General features: G+C 44.1%; 1 non-coding gene across 1 annotated transcript; it reads right to left on the bottom strand.

Annotated features, from left to right (window-relative positions):
- Positions 1 to 8,146: 8,146 nt before the first annotated feature.
- On the bottom strand, positions 8,147 to 8,265 carry LOC138362142 (5S ribosomal RNA). The gene has a single exon (XR_011227438.1). It is a non-coding gene; the product is annotated as a 5S ribosomal RNA (ribosomal RNA).
- Positions 8,266 to 15,527: the final 7,262 nt, after the last annotated feature.

Below are 15,527 nucleotides of genomic sequence, written 5' to 3'. Positions count from 1 at the left end.
ATTTAACATCGTTTATTCAGTCTTGGGTTTATGTTCTTTCGCCATTTACAGACATTTTACATCTACCTACTTCCTCAGCCTGCCCTGCCAATTTCTAATGAATTTGTGGATTTTCTTTTGTAATACAAACATGTGTGTGCTCATCTGCTCTTCAGTTTTTATGATATTTGTCTCATCTGTCCTGCTTTATGATACTTTACAAAGAACATGAACAAATGCTTCTATTTTAGAGAAGATATGGGATCCAGGTTTCGGAGCCGTAAAACCAACCGTCGTGATTGGTGGACGAGTTGCCAGGTTGCAGCTTCTGTACCGTGCCGGCACATAAATAGGTTCGGCTCAAGCGGCGGCAGCATCATTCCCCCGTGACTGTCTGAGCGTCTCTCATCACCTTGGTTGGTTCATCATCATCATGGTAGAAGCAAAGCCTACCAAGAAGGCTGCGGCTGCTGCTGCTGTGGTGCCACCACCAGGAAACCTCGCGTCCAGGTTGCTCACCCGAAAACTAGTCAAATGGTTCTAGCCGCGGTCGCAGCACTCAAAGACCGTAAGGGCTCGTCTCTACAAGCAATCAAGAAGTACGTTGTTGCCAACAACAAAGTCGAGGCTGCCAAGATCGCCATTTACATCCGAAGATTTCTCAAGAAAGCAGTGGCTGACGGCATTCTTGTTCAGACGCAAGGGAAGTGGAGCTAGTGGATCATTCAAGCTGGCCGTAGCAGAGAAGAGGGCCGTTCTAACTCCCAAGAAAGCCACCACAACCAAGAAACCATCTACAGCAGCAAAGAAGGCCGTGGTAACTCCCAAGAAAGCCGCCACAAGCAACAAACCACCTACAGCCTTGAAAAAGAAGCAGCAGCAGCAGCAGCAGCTTGTTGTTGGGAACAAAAAGCCCAAAATAAAGAGAGCTTCAAAATCTCCCAAACCACCCAAGGCAAAGAAAGCTGTCAAAAAAACAACAAAGGCAAAATAAACGACGACATGCAAGCAGCATGAATACACATGACAATAAACATCCAGGCCTCCCCCCTCAGTGGAGGGGCCTCATATGATTCCAAAAAAGAGTTTAGTTTTGTAGACAAATAAATCATTACTTTTGGGGTAGATTTACTCTGTATATTATATATATATATATATATATATATATATATATATATATATATATATATATATATATATATATATATATATATATAATATACATCATATTATATATATATATATATATATATATATATATATATATATATATATATATAATATACATCTATATTATATATATATATATAATATACATATATATATATATATATATATATATATATATATATATATATATATATATATATATACATGGGTGAGGTGATATGGTACCAAAGTTTTGGGTAAGGTGATTGACATTTACACAAGATAAAACACGAACCAATGGGAATAAAAACATAAGAATGGAAGTAACTGCAGAAGGCCTATTGGCCCATAACACAAGCACTTCCTCTTGATGCTTCTATATTGGGTTCAGAGTCTTGAAGCTATAATAATAATAATATAATATATATATATATATATATATATATATATATATATATATATATATATATATATATATATATATATATATATATATATATATATATACACACAAAACTAAATAGTCTTGTTAGACAAATTGCCCCTATTAGAGGCAAGTTGACTAACAACCCGAATGACTGGCAAATTAGTTTTGAATTTGAGTTAAATCTAATCATAGATAATGTAATCAAAGCCTAACCTAACCTATGCTGAACCCAAGCTCAGTTACCTCAACCTAACCTAAGCTAACCCAAAGCTAAGCTAAGCTAACTACTAACCTAAGCTAGAGCGAACCTAACCTAACCCATAGCAATTCATGATCTTAAATATAATACTGTTTATTGGATAAACCAATTTGGAAAGAACATGTTCGGAAAATAACAAATGAACTGTGCTTGTTAGGAAAATTGGGCCTTGCATACTTGTCCAATAGTGTGGTTCTCGCTTTTAGGTACGACATAAACGTATACCTAAGTTGAGAGAGAAAAAGATTCTCACTCAAACATGCATATCGATTGCCAGTCCTGAATTCTGGGTAGATATTCGTGTCCTCCCTTTTCATTTACCATCATTTGGATACTATCAAAACAGCTCTGAGAAGGATAAAATGAATAAAACGGGTAGCTCACTCATGTAAAAGGAAGAGTTGGAAAGATCTCTCTCTCTCTCTCTCCCCCTCACACCCCCCCCCCCCCCCACCAATGATCTCTGCTCTGCTAGTATATAACGTAACAAACCTTTCCCCCCCCCCCCCCATCCCAATCAGAGTCCCTTTAAGCATGCGAGGATAAACAAATAGATTTCATAAGGACCCAATGTGCTAGCTGATATCAAAACAATTTATGTTATCGTCTATTAAGCCCTTCAGTAAAAAAGTATAGGGGACCTAATTAGGTCCCGTTTTGAGGTGGTGGTGGGTGGAATCGATGGATTAGCCAAGCTCTTATCCGCCGAATCCGTAGAGGGTACGACCCTGGCGCCTTCAGAGCGTACACCACGTCCATGGCAGTGACGGTCTTCCTCTTGGCGTGTTCCGTGTAGGTTACAGCATCACGGATGACGTTCTCGAGGAACACCTTCAGGACGCCACGGGTCTCTTCGTAGATGAGACCCGAAATACGCTTGACGCCGCCACGACGAGCTAAGCGACGAATAGCGGGCTTGGTGATGCCCTGGATGTTGTCACGTAGCACCTTACGATGACGCTTGGCGCCACCCTTTCCGGAGTCCCTTGCCTCCCTTGCCGCGTCCAGTCATGGTGTTGTAGTTGTGTGAATCGAATTGACGAATGCCCGCACGATTTCCCGACTATATCCCATCAAGCGGACCGTACTAGTAGCATTGCAACTCCTGCCTGCCCTTACTTTACGCTTGTGGTCGAGTAGGACACGGCTTTCTCACAACGCTTTCAAAACTGCAGTTGCCTACTCGTCTGTTTCACGTCCCTGTGAAATGACTTTTGCACAAATCCAAAAAATAGAGCAAAATCAGCGATAATAGTGATGAGGGAGCGCTGTTGGCTGCCAGCAAGAGGAAGGAGGGGAGGGGCAACGGGGTGACGTAGGCGAGTCGAGCAGCCAATGGCGCTCGAGCAAGCGCCTCGAGACGGCGTATATAAGCAAAAATTTTTCGGCGCCGGCCATCACAAACCACAGTTGTTCACCATGGCTCGCACCAAGCAGACTGCTCGCAAGTCCACGGGAGGCAAGGCTCCTCGTAAGCAGCTGGCCACCAAGGCAGCACGCAAGTCTGCTCCTGCCACAGGGGGTGTGAAGAAGCCTCACCGTTACAGGCCCGGAACGGTCGCCCTGCGTGAGATCCGTCGTTACCAGAAGAGCACCGAGTTGCTCATCAGGAAACTTCCCTTCCAGCGTCTGGTGCGCGAGATTGCCCAGGACTTCAAGACCGATCTTCGCTTCCAGTCGTCTGCCGTCATGGCTTTACAGGAGGCATCCGAGGCTTACCTGGTCGGTCTCTTCGAGGACACTAACCTCTGTGCCATCCACGCCAAGCGTGTCACCATCATGCCAAAGGACATTCAGCTTGCTCGCCGTATCCGTGGAGAGCGTGCATAAGCTAAATCGACCACCCTAGTATACACCAAACTCGGCCCTTCTCAGGGCCAAAATATCCTTCTAAGGAGATTTCAGACATTCCTAGCATCAGTCATATGAATTAACCTTCATCTACACATATAATAAATAAATAAATAAATAAATAAACAAATACACTAATTTAGGTGTCATACATACACGTGATATCAATAAATCAAGTCATTTGTAGTACAACCTGTTCTCTTACAAACAAAACGCCGTCGCTTTTCGCTCTTATGCACTGTCAAGGATCACCCACCCCCCCCCCCCCCAAAATAAAAATTGTCATACTGTACTAGAAATAAAAGCAGCTTGTATAAGTGACATACTGTCCAGTCCTGTTTTATTCTGTTTTCGGTCCTCTGGCTTAATCTGTTAAGTTAGGAGATGACATTTTAAATTAACCGTTTTCTTGACATTTTCAAACCTAAGAGGGTGGCCTGCATAGTAATCCTAATGTGGAACATAACAATGAATCTCTAATCTCTAGAAAAAAGATACCGAGTGCTTATATGTGTTGAGAGAGAGAGAGAGAGAGAGAGAGAGAGAGAGAGAGAGAGAGAGAGAGAGAGAGAGAGAGAGAGAGAGAGAGAGAGAGAGAGAGAGAGACACAGACAGACAGACAGACAGACAGACAGACAGACAGACAGACAGACAGACAGACAGACAGACAGACAGACAGACAGACAGACAGACAGACAGACAGACAGAGACTGAGAGAGAGAAACACACACAGACAGTTTCATAAATATTCTCATTTTATAGCTATTTGCTTTCAGTGACAGAGGTTTTTGTTATAATAGTATTGGTGTCTAACACTCACAATCTCTTTAGAAATTAAAGTGTGGCTCCAATGGAGCCGAGTTTGTTGGTTTGAGGCCAAGCCACCACCACAGGGCAGTAAGTAAGCCGTTTACTTGGAGGAGGTGTACTTGGTGACGGCCTTAGTGCCCTCAGAGACGGCGTGCTTGGCCAGTTCTCCGGGCAACAGGAGCCTTACAGCCGTCTGGATCTCCCGACTGGTAATGGTGGAACGCTTGTTGTAGTGGGCCAGGCGAGAAGCCTCGGCGGCGATGCGCTCGAAGATGTCGTTCACGAACGAGTTCATGATCGACATGGCTTTGGAAGAGATACCAGTGTCGGGGTGGACCTGCTTCAGCACTTTGTAGATGTAGATGCTGTAGCTCTCCTTCCTCCTGCGCTTCTTTTTCTTATCGCCCTTGGCAATGGCCTTCTGGGCCTTTCCGGCCTTCTTGGCAGCCTTTCCAGATGCCTTGGGTGGCATGATGATGCTCGTGCTGGCTGGCGTTGCGATACAATAATGAACTTTTGCGCGAGTCGAGCTTTCCTTTTATATCCCGCTCGCGACTCAGCTCAGAGCGGGTCGCGTGGCGGAGCGCGCTGATTGGTCAGTGGCGGACTCCCTTGATCCTGAGCGGGGTATATAACACGAAGCTCGATCTGCGGGCCGGCATTAAAACACCACAAACCCACAACAGCAGCAGCAATGTCAGGACGCGGCAAGGGAGGCAAAGTGAAGGGCAAGTCAAAGTCTCGCTCCAGCAGGGCCGGACTTCAGTTCCCCGTGGGCAGAATTCACCGTCTGCTGCGTAAGGGCAACTACGCCGAACGCGTCGGTGCTGGCGCTCCTGTCTACCTGGCAGCCGTCATGGAATACCTCGCTGCCGAAGTTCTCGAGCTCGCCGGTAACGCCGCACGTGACAACAAGAAGACCCGTATCATCCCACGTCACTTGCAGTTGGCCATCCGCAACGACGAAGAACTCAACAAACTTCTGTCTGGCGTAACCATTGCACAGGGAGGTGTTCTTCCAAACATTCAGGCAGTTCTTTTGCCAAAGAAGACAGAGAAGAAGTAAGCACTTCTGCCACCCACCGCGACAAATACCATAACCAGGCTCCATCCGGAGCCACACACACTTTAATAGAGAGATTCAAGTAGACAATCAACTTTCAAACATTAATAATAACATTTATATTGATTTCATTTGGAATGTGTACATAACAAACAAACAAAACAAAATTATAGGGGATATTCAGCATCACTTGGAATATTAACCAATCATATAAATCCAATATATATTTTATATTTTACTTTAAGCGAGGAATTCATATTCTATCCATTTTTAATCATACAAATGAACAAAAGCAATTCTTCACTAGACGTAATGAATGAATAAATGATCAAGGTTTTAATGTGTTTCATGAATATATATATATATATAATATATATATATATATATATATATATATATAATATATATATATATATATATATATATATATATATTAATACTTGTGAACCAGAATATGTTTGAGCAGCAGCGATCGTGCCTGCCATTGGCCGAAGTGCAACAATTCAAATAATTTAAAGGGCCTGCTCGGGTATATAAGAGAGGCTGGGAGACTGGGGCCGGTGGTGGGTGATGGGTGATGAGTGATGGTGTGGTGTGGTGTGGTGTTGTTAAGAGTTGATTTACGGCCAGCCAGCCAGCCAGCCAGCCAGCCAGCTGCAGCCAAGGCAGGGCAGGGCAAGGCAAGGCAAGGCAAGGCAAGGCAAGGCAAGGCAAGGCAAGGCAAGGCAAGGCAAGGCAAGGCAAGGCAGGCAGGCAGGCAGGCAGGCAGCCAGGCAGCCAGGCAGCCAGACAGGCAGGCAGGCAGGCAGGCAGGCAGGCAGGCAGGCAGGCAGGCAGGCAGGCAGGCAGGCAGGCAGGCAGGCAGGCAGGCAGCCAGGCAGGCAGGCAGGCAGGCAGGCAGGCAGGCAGGCAGGCAGGCAGGCAGGCAGGCAGGCAGCCAGCAGCAGCCAGCCAGCCAGCCAGCCAGCCAGCCAGCCAGCCAGCCAGCCAGCCAGCCAGCCAGCCAGCCAGCCAGCCAGCCAGCCAGCCACTCCCACTTTGTATTTATATGCATTCAATTTATATTCAAACATTATATATGTTAAGGGCCTTGTTTTAGTGTTTATTTTAAAAATGACAAACATCGAGTCATTTTACCAGTCCTTTAGCGTTAACGGTGATGCATTTTAAAACTGAACATAAATCGCCTTTTCTGGATATATCAAATATCGAATCCGCTTAATGTGCCTACAATTCAATCATTCAAAAAATACATAATTTACATCAAGCCTTTTCATAGAACAGACAATAAGATTTGTACATGCAAAAAAAAAAAAAATCCTTTAAGTTATCAATACAATGTGAGAAAACTTTACTTTTATAACTAAAGTTGCACAATTATACCAACTCTATGGTGGCTGGGTTGTAAGGTGTGTGGCTGGTGTTTTGGAAGTCGCGAGTTCAAACGACCCAATGGGAATAATACTTTTTTTTTTTTGCCATACAATCTTCCTAATACTATTATGTAGGTTTGTGTGTGTTTTTTTATTCATTCTTTGGTTTTATAGATGACATACATATTGACTCCTTTTACCGGTCCTTAATTAGGCTCTGGGGAAGCAATGGTGGTGGTGGTGGTGGTGGTGGTGGTGCATTTAAAACTAAACCAAAAATCACCAGTTCTGGACGCGTCAAATATCATATCCGCTTAATGTGTCTACAACCTAATTACTTAAAACTACACTATTTAATTCATTCATATCATGTGCATATTGGTCATTATGCTCATACAACCGACATCAAAATTTATTTTCATTATTAGAATCATACATTTCATCAAGTAATACAGATACAAAGAGATTTTCTTTCTGAGAAGACCGTTAGTATTGGCTTGCAGGCAGGCAGGCAGGCAGGCATTTGAGGGTTATTATTTCGCCTGTTGATTGGGGGGAGGGTTGATGTGTTAGGGGGTTTTCGGTTAGATGTGGTGGTGGTGATTGGTGGTGGTGATTGGTGGTGATTGGTGGTGATTGGTGGTGTGGTGGTGGTGGTGGGGTGTAGTAGGTGGGAGTGGTGGGGGGGGGGGGGGGGGGGGGGGGGGGGGGAAGGGGAGGGGAATGATGGTCTGTGGATTCCTTCTCCGTACCCTTTACATATAAGCAAAAATATGCCTTCTTGTGGGTATAGAAACATTAACACAAATTATATCAGTAACTGATATTGTAGCCTTTTAAACAGAAAAGATTTGTACATACAAATACTTTTTAATTATCATTTATTTGTGGAAATGGCATTTACGTCATTAAATTGATACCTCAGCATCAAGCTAGTGTCCTGCAGCAGTGGTCCAGTGGTAAAGTGTATATAAGTGATGCGTATTCTTGGAGTTGCGAGTTCAAACCCGGATTAAGCTATATATATATATATATACAACATGTTTTGTTTTGGTTGTTTGTTTTTGTATAAAGCCTCACACAATATCTATATTAAGCGAGTTTGTTTTAAACATGACATACATATTAATTCATTTTACCAGGCCTTATTCCACACAACTCCGTGAATTTCCCGTGGAGCCAGCCATTCAAACAAAAACAAACGAAACAAAACAAAACAAAACAAAAAACATTATTGCCAACAGCATTTGGTGTTCCCAGGCGGTCACCCATCCAAGTACTAACCAAACCCAACGTTGCTTAACTTCGCTGATCGGACGAGAAGCGGTGTTCTCAACGTGGTATGGCCGTTGGCATGAGACTGCCTACACATTGTGGCTAATAACCAACTCTTTTAAGTCATCGCGGCAGGATACGGACCTGCTTGTGGTGTCTTAATGGTAATTGTATCCTAACATATTTTTGTCTCCTTGGCATGGATATTTAACATCGTTTATTCAGTCTTGGGTTTATGTTCTTTCGCCATTTACAGACATTTTACATCTACCTACTTCCTCAGCCTGCCCTGCCAATTTCTAATGAATTTGTGGATTTTCTTTTGTAATACAAACATGTGTGTGCTCATCTGCTCTTCAGTTTTTATGATATTTGTCTCATCTGTCCTGCTTTATGATACTTTTACAAAGAACATGAACAAATGCTTCTATTTTAGAGAAGATATGGGATCCAGGTTTCGGAGCCGTAAAACCAACCGTCGTGATTGGTGGACGAGTTGCCAGGTTGCAGCTTCTGTACCGTGCCGGCACATAAATAGGTTCGGCTCAAGCGGCGGCAGCATCATTCCCCCGTGACTGTCTGAGCGTCTCTCATCACCTTGGTTGGTTCATCATCATCATGGTAGAAGCAAAGCCTACCAAGAAGGCTGCGGCTGCTGCTGCTGTGGTGGCCACCACCAGGAAACCTCGCGTCCAGGTTGCTCACCCGAAAACTAGTCAAATGGTTCTAGCCGCGGTCGCAGCACTCAAAGACCGTAAGGGCTCGTCTCTACAAGCAATCAAGAAGTACGTTGTTGCCAACAACAAAGTCGAGGCTGCCAAGATCGCCATTTACATCCGAAGATTTCTCAAGAAAGCAGTGGCTGACGGCATTCTTGTTCAGACCAAGGGAAGTGGAGCTAGTGGATCATTCAAGCTGGCCGTAGCAGAGAAGAGGGCCGTTCTAACTCCCAAGAAAGCCACCACAACCAAGAAACCATCTACAGCAGCAAAGAAGGCCGTGGTAACTCCCAAGAAAGCCGCCACAAGCAACAAACCACCTACAGCCTTGAAAAAGAAGCAGCAGCAGCAGCAGCAGCTTGTTGTTGGGAACAAAAAGCCCAAAATAAAGAGAGCTTCAAAATCTCCCAAACCACCCAAGGCAAAGAAAGCTGTCAAAAAAACAACAAAGGCAAAATAAACGACGACATGCAAGCAGCATGAATACACATGACAATAAACATCCAGGCCTCCCCCCTCAGTGGAGGGGCCTCATATGATTCCAAAAAAGAGTTTAGTTTTGTAGACAAATAAATCATTACTTTTGGGGTAGATTTACTCTGTATATTATATATATATATATATATATATATATATATATATATATATATATATATATATTATATATATATATATAATATACATCTATATTATATATATATATATATATATATATATATATATATATATATATATATATATATAATATACATCTATATTATATATATATATATAATATACATATATATATATATATATATATATATATATATATATATATATATATATATATACATGGGTGAGGTGATATGGTACCCAAAGTTTTGGGTAAGGTGATTGACATTTACACAAGATAAAACACGAACCAATGGGAATAAAAACATAAGAATGGAAGTAACTGCAGAAGGCCTATTGGCCCATAACACAAGCACTTCCTCCTTGATGCTTCTATATTGGTTCAGAGTCTTGAAGCTATAATAATATATATATATATATATATATATATATATATATATATATATATATAATATATATATATATATATATATATATATATATATATATATATATATATACACAAAACTAAATAGTCTTGTTAGACAAATTGCCCCTATTAGAGGCAAGTTGACTAACAAGCCGAATGACTGGCAATTGTTTTGAATTGAGGTTTAAATCTAACATAGAAATGTAATCAAACCTAACCTAACCTATGCTAACCCAAGCTAAGCTAACCTAACCTAACCTAAGCTAACCCAAGCTAAGCTAAGCTAACCTAACCTAAGCTAAGCTAACCTAACCTAACCCAGCAATTCATGATCTTAATATAATACTGTTAATTGGATAAACCAATTTGGAAAGAAATGTTCGAAAATAACAAAATTAACTGTGCTTGTTAGGAAAATTGGGCCTTGCATACTTGTCCCAATAGTGTGGTTCTCGCTTTTAGGTACGACATAAACGTATACCTAAGTTGAGAGAGAAAAAGATTCTCACTCAAACATGCATATCGATTGCCAGTCCTGAATTCTGGGTAGATATTCGTGTCCTCCCTTTTCATTTACCATCATTTGGATACTATCAAAACAGCTCTGAGAAGGATAAAATGAATAAAACGGGTAGCTCACTCATGTAAAAAGGAAGAGTTGGGAAAGATCTCTCTCTCTCTCTCTCCCCCTCACACCCCCCCCCCCCCCCACCAATGATCCTGCTCTGCTAGTATATAACGTAACAAACCTTCCCCCCCCCCCCCCCCCAATCAGAGTCCCTTTAAGCATGCGAGGATAAAAAATAGATTTCATAAGACCCAATGTGCTAGCTGATATCAAAACAATTTATGTTATCGTCTATTAAGCCCTTCAGTAAAAAAGTATAGGGACCTAATTAGGTCCCGTTTTGAGGTGGTGGTGGGTGGAATCGATGGATTAGCCAAGCTCTTATCCGCCGAATCCGTAGAGGGTACGACCCTGGCGCTTCAGAGCGTACACCACGTCCATGGCAGTGACGGTCTTCCTCTTGGCGTGTTCCGTGTAGGTTACAGCATCACGGATGACGTTCTCGAGGAACACCTTCAGGACGCCACGGGTCTCTTCGTAGATGAGACCCGAAATACGCTTGACGCCGCCACGACGAGCTAAGCGACGAATAGCGGGCTTGGTGATGCCCTGGATGTTGTCACGTAGCACCTTACGATGACGCTTGGCGCCACCCTTTCCGAGTCCCTTGCCTCCCTTGCCGCGTCCAGTCATGGTGTTGTAGTTGTGTGAATCGAATTGACGAATGCCCGCACGATTTCCCGACTATATCCCATCAAGCGGACGTACTAGTAGCATTGCAACTCCTGCCTGCCCTTACTTTACGCTTGTGGTCGAATAGACACGGCTTTCTCACAACGCTTTCAAAACTGCAGTTGCCTACTCGTCTGTTTCACGTCCCTGTGAAATGACTTTTGCACAAATCCAAAAAATAGAGCAAAATCAGCGATAATAGTGATTGAGGTGAGCCGCCTGTTGGCTGCAGCCAGAGGAAGGAGGGGAGGGGCAACGGGGTGACGTAGGCGAGTCGAGCAGCCAATGGCGCTCGAGCAAGCGCCTCGAGACGGCGTATATAAGCAAAAATTTTTCGGCGCCGGCCATCACAAACCACAGTTGTTCACCATGGCTCGCACCAAGCAGACTGCTCGCAAGTCCACGGGAGGCAAGGCTCCTCGTAAGCAGCTGGCCACCAAGGCAGCACGCAAGTCTGCTCCTGCCACAGGGGGTGTGAAGAAGCCTCACCGTTACAGGCCCGGAACGGTCGCCCTGCGTGAGATCCGTCGTTACCAGAAGAGCACCGAGTTGCTCATCAGGAAACTTCCCTTCCAGCGTCTGGTGCGCGAGATTGCCCAGGACTTCAAGACCGATCTTCGCTTCCAGTCGTCTGCCGTCATGGCTTTACAGGAGGCATCCGAGGCTTACCTGGTCGGTCTCTTCGAGGACACTAACCTCTGTGCCATCCACGCCAAGCGTGTCACCATCATGCCAAAGGACATTCAGCTTGCTCGCCGTATCCGTGGAGAGCGTGCATAAGCTAAATCGACCACCCTAGTATACACCAAACTCGGCCCTTCTCAGGGCCAAAATATCCTTCTAAGGAGATTTCAGACATTCCTAGCATCAGTCATATGAATTAACCTTCATCTACACATATAATAAATAAATAAATAAATAAATAAACAAATACACTAATTTAGGTGTCATACATACACGTGATATCAATAAATCAAGTCATTTGTAGTACAACCTGTTCTCTTACAAACAAAACGCCGTCGCTTTTCGCTCTTATGCACTGTCAAGGATCACCCACCCCCCCACCCCCCCAAAATAAAAATTGTCATACTGTACTAGAAATAAAAGCAGCTTGTATAAGTGACATACTGTCCAGTCCTGTTTTATTCTGTTTTCGGTCCTCTGGCTTAATCTGTTAAGTTAGGAGATGACATTTTAAATTAACCGTTTTCTTGACATTTTCAAACCTAAGAGGGTGGCCTGCATAGTAATCCTAATGTGGAACATAACAATGAATCTCTAATCTCTAGAAAAAAGATACCGAGTGCTTATATGTGTTGAGAGAGAGAGAGAGAGAGAGAGAGAGAGAGAGAGAGAGAGAGAGAGAGAGAGAGAGAGAGAGAGAGAGAGAGAGAGAGAGAGAGAGAGAGAGACACAGACAGACAGACAGACAGACAGACAGACAGACAGACAAGACAGACAGACAGACAGACAGACAGACAGACAGACAGACAGACAGACAGACAGAGACTGAGAGAGAGAAACACACACAGACAGTTTCATAAATATTCTCATTTTATAGCTATTTGCTTTCAGTGACAGAGGTTTTTGTTATAATAGTATTGGTGTCTAACACTCACAATCTCTTTAGAAATTAAAGTGTGGCTCCAATGGAGCCGAGTTTGTTGGTTTGAGGCCAAGCCACCACCACAGGGCAGTAAGTAAGCCGTTTACTTGGAGGAGGTGTACTTGGTGACGGCCTTAGTGCCCTCAGAGACGGCGTGCTTGGCCAGTTCTCCGGGCAACAGGAGCCTTACAGCCGTCTGGATCTCCCGACTGGTAATGGTGGAACGCTTGTTGTAGTGGGCCAGGCGAGAAGCCTCGGCGGCGATGCGCTCGAAGATGTCGTTCACGAACGAGTTCATGATCGACATGGCTTTGGAAGAGATACCAGTGTCGGGGTGGACCTGCTTCAGCACTTTGTAGATGTAGATGCTGTAGCTCTCCTTCCTCCTGCGCTTCTTTTTCTTATCGCCCTTGGCAATGGCCTTCTGGGCCTTTCCGGCCTTCTTGGCAGCCTTTCCAGATGCCTTGGGTGGCATGATGATGCTCGTGCTGGCTGGCGTTGCGATACAATAATGAACTTTTGCGCGAGTCGAGCTTTCCTTTTATATCCCGCTCGCGACTCAGCTCAGAGCGGGTCGCGTGGCGGAGCGCGCTGATTGGTCAGTGGCGGACTCCCTTGATCCTGAGCGGGGTATATAACACGAAGCTCGATCTGCGGGCCGGCATTAAAACACCACAAACCCACAACAGCAGCAGCAATGTCAGGACGCGGCAAGGGAGGCAAAGTGAAGGGCAAGTCAAAGTCTCGCTCCAGCAGGGCCGGACTTCAGTTCCCCGTGGGCAGAATTCACCGTCTGCTGCGTAAGGGCAACTACGCCGAACGCGTCGGTGCTGGCGCTCCTGTCTACCTGGCAGCCGTCATGGAATACCTCGCTGCCGAAGTTCTCGAGCTCGCCGGTAACGCCGCACGTGACAACAAGAAGACCCGTATCATCCCACGTCACTTGCAGTTGGCCATCCGCAACGACGAAGAACTCAACAAACTTCTGTCTGGCGTAACCATTGCACAGGGAGGTGTTCTTCCAAACATTCAGGCAGTTCTTTTGCCAAAGAAGACAGAGAAGAAGTAAGCACTTCTGCCACCCACCGCGACAAATACCATAACCAGGCTCCATCCGGAGCCACACACACTTTAATAGAGAGATTCAAGTAGACAATCAACTTTCAAACATTAATAATAACATTTATATTGATTTCATTTGGAATGTGTACATAACAAACAAACAAAACAAAATTATAGGGGATATTCAGCATCACTTGGAATATTAACCAATCATATAAATCCAATATATATTTTATATTTTACTTTAAGCGAGGAATTCATATTCTATCCATTTTTAATCATACAAATGAACAAAAGCAATTCTTCACTAGACGTAATGAATGAATAAATGATCAAGGTTTTAATGTGTTTCATGAATATATATATATATATATATATATATATATATATATATATATATATAATATATATATATATATATATATATATATTAATACTTGTGAACCAGAATATGTTTGAGCAGCAGCGATCGTGCCTGCCATTGGCCGAAGTGCAACAATTCAAATAATTTAAAGGGCCTGCTCGGGTATATAAGAGAGGCTGGGAGACTGGGGCCGGTGGGGGTGATGGGTGATGAGTGATGGTGTGGTGTGGTGTGGTGTTGTTAAGAGTTGATTTACGGCCAGCCAGCCAGCCAGCCAGCCAGCCAGCTGCAGCCAAGGCAGGGCAGGGCAAGGCAAGGCAAGGCAAGGCAAGGCAAGGCAAGGCAAGGCAAGGCAAGGCAAGGCAAGGCAAGGCAAGGCAGGCAGGCAGGCAGGCAGGCAGCCAGGCAGCCAGGCAGCCAGACAGGCAGGAGGCAGGCAGGCAGGCAGGCAGGCAGGCAGCAGGCAGGCAGGCAGGCAGCAGGCAGGCAGGCAGGCAGGCAGGCAGGCAGCAGGCAGGCAGGCAGGCAGGCAGGCAGGCAGGCAGGCAGGCAGGCAGGCAGGCAGGCAGCCAGGCAGCCAGCCAGCCAGCCAGCCAGCCAGCCAGCCAGCAGCAGCCAGCCAGCCAGCCAGCCAGCCAGCCAGCCAGCCAGCCAGCCACTCCCACTTTGTATTTATATGCATTCAATTTATATTCAAACATTATATATGTTAAGGGCCTTGTTTTAGTGTTTATTTTAAAATGACAAACATCGAGTCATTTTACCAGTCCTTTAGCGTTAACGGTGATGCATTTTAAAACTGAACATAAATCGCCTTTTCTGGATATATCAAATATCGAATCCGCTTAATGTGCCTACAATTCATCATTCAAAAATACATAATTTACATCAAGCCTTTTCATAGAACAGACAATAAGATTTGTACATGCAAAAAAAAAAAAAAATCCTTTAAGTTATCAATACAATGTGAGAAAACTTTACTTTTATAACTAAAGTTGCACAATTATACCAACTCTATGGTGGCTGGGTTGTAAGGTGTGTGGCTGGTGTTTTGGAAGTCGCGAGTTCAACGACCCAATGGGAATAATACTTTTTTTTTTTGCCATACAATCTTCCTAATACTATTATGTAGGTTTGTGTGTGTTTTTTTATTCATTCTTTGGTTTTATAGATGACATACATATTGACTCCTTTTACCGGTCCTTAATTAGGCTCTGGGGAAGCAATGGTGGTGGTGTGTGGTGGTGGTGGTGCATTTAAAACTAA

This window comes from Procambarus clarkii, unplaced genomic scaffold (assembly GCF_040958095.1).
Source record: "Procambarus clarkii isolate CNS0578487 unplaced genomic scaffold, FALCON_Pclarkii_2.0 HiC_scaffold_1314, whole genome shotgun sequence".
In the NCBI taxonomy this organism is placed as follows: Eukaryota; Metazoa; Arthropoda; class Malacostraca; order Decapoda; family Cambaridae; genus Procambarus; species Procambarus clarkii.
This window is presented reverse-complemented; position numbering and strand designations above follow the sequence as displayed.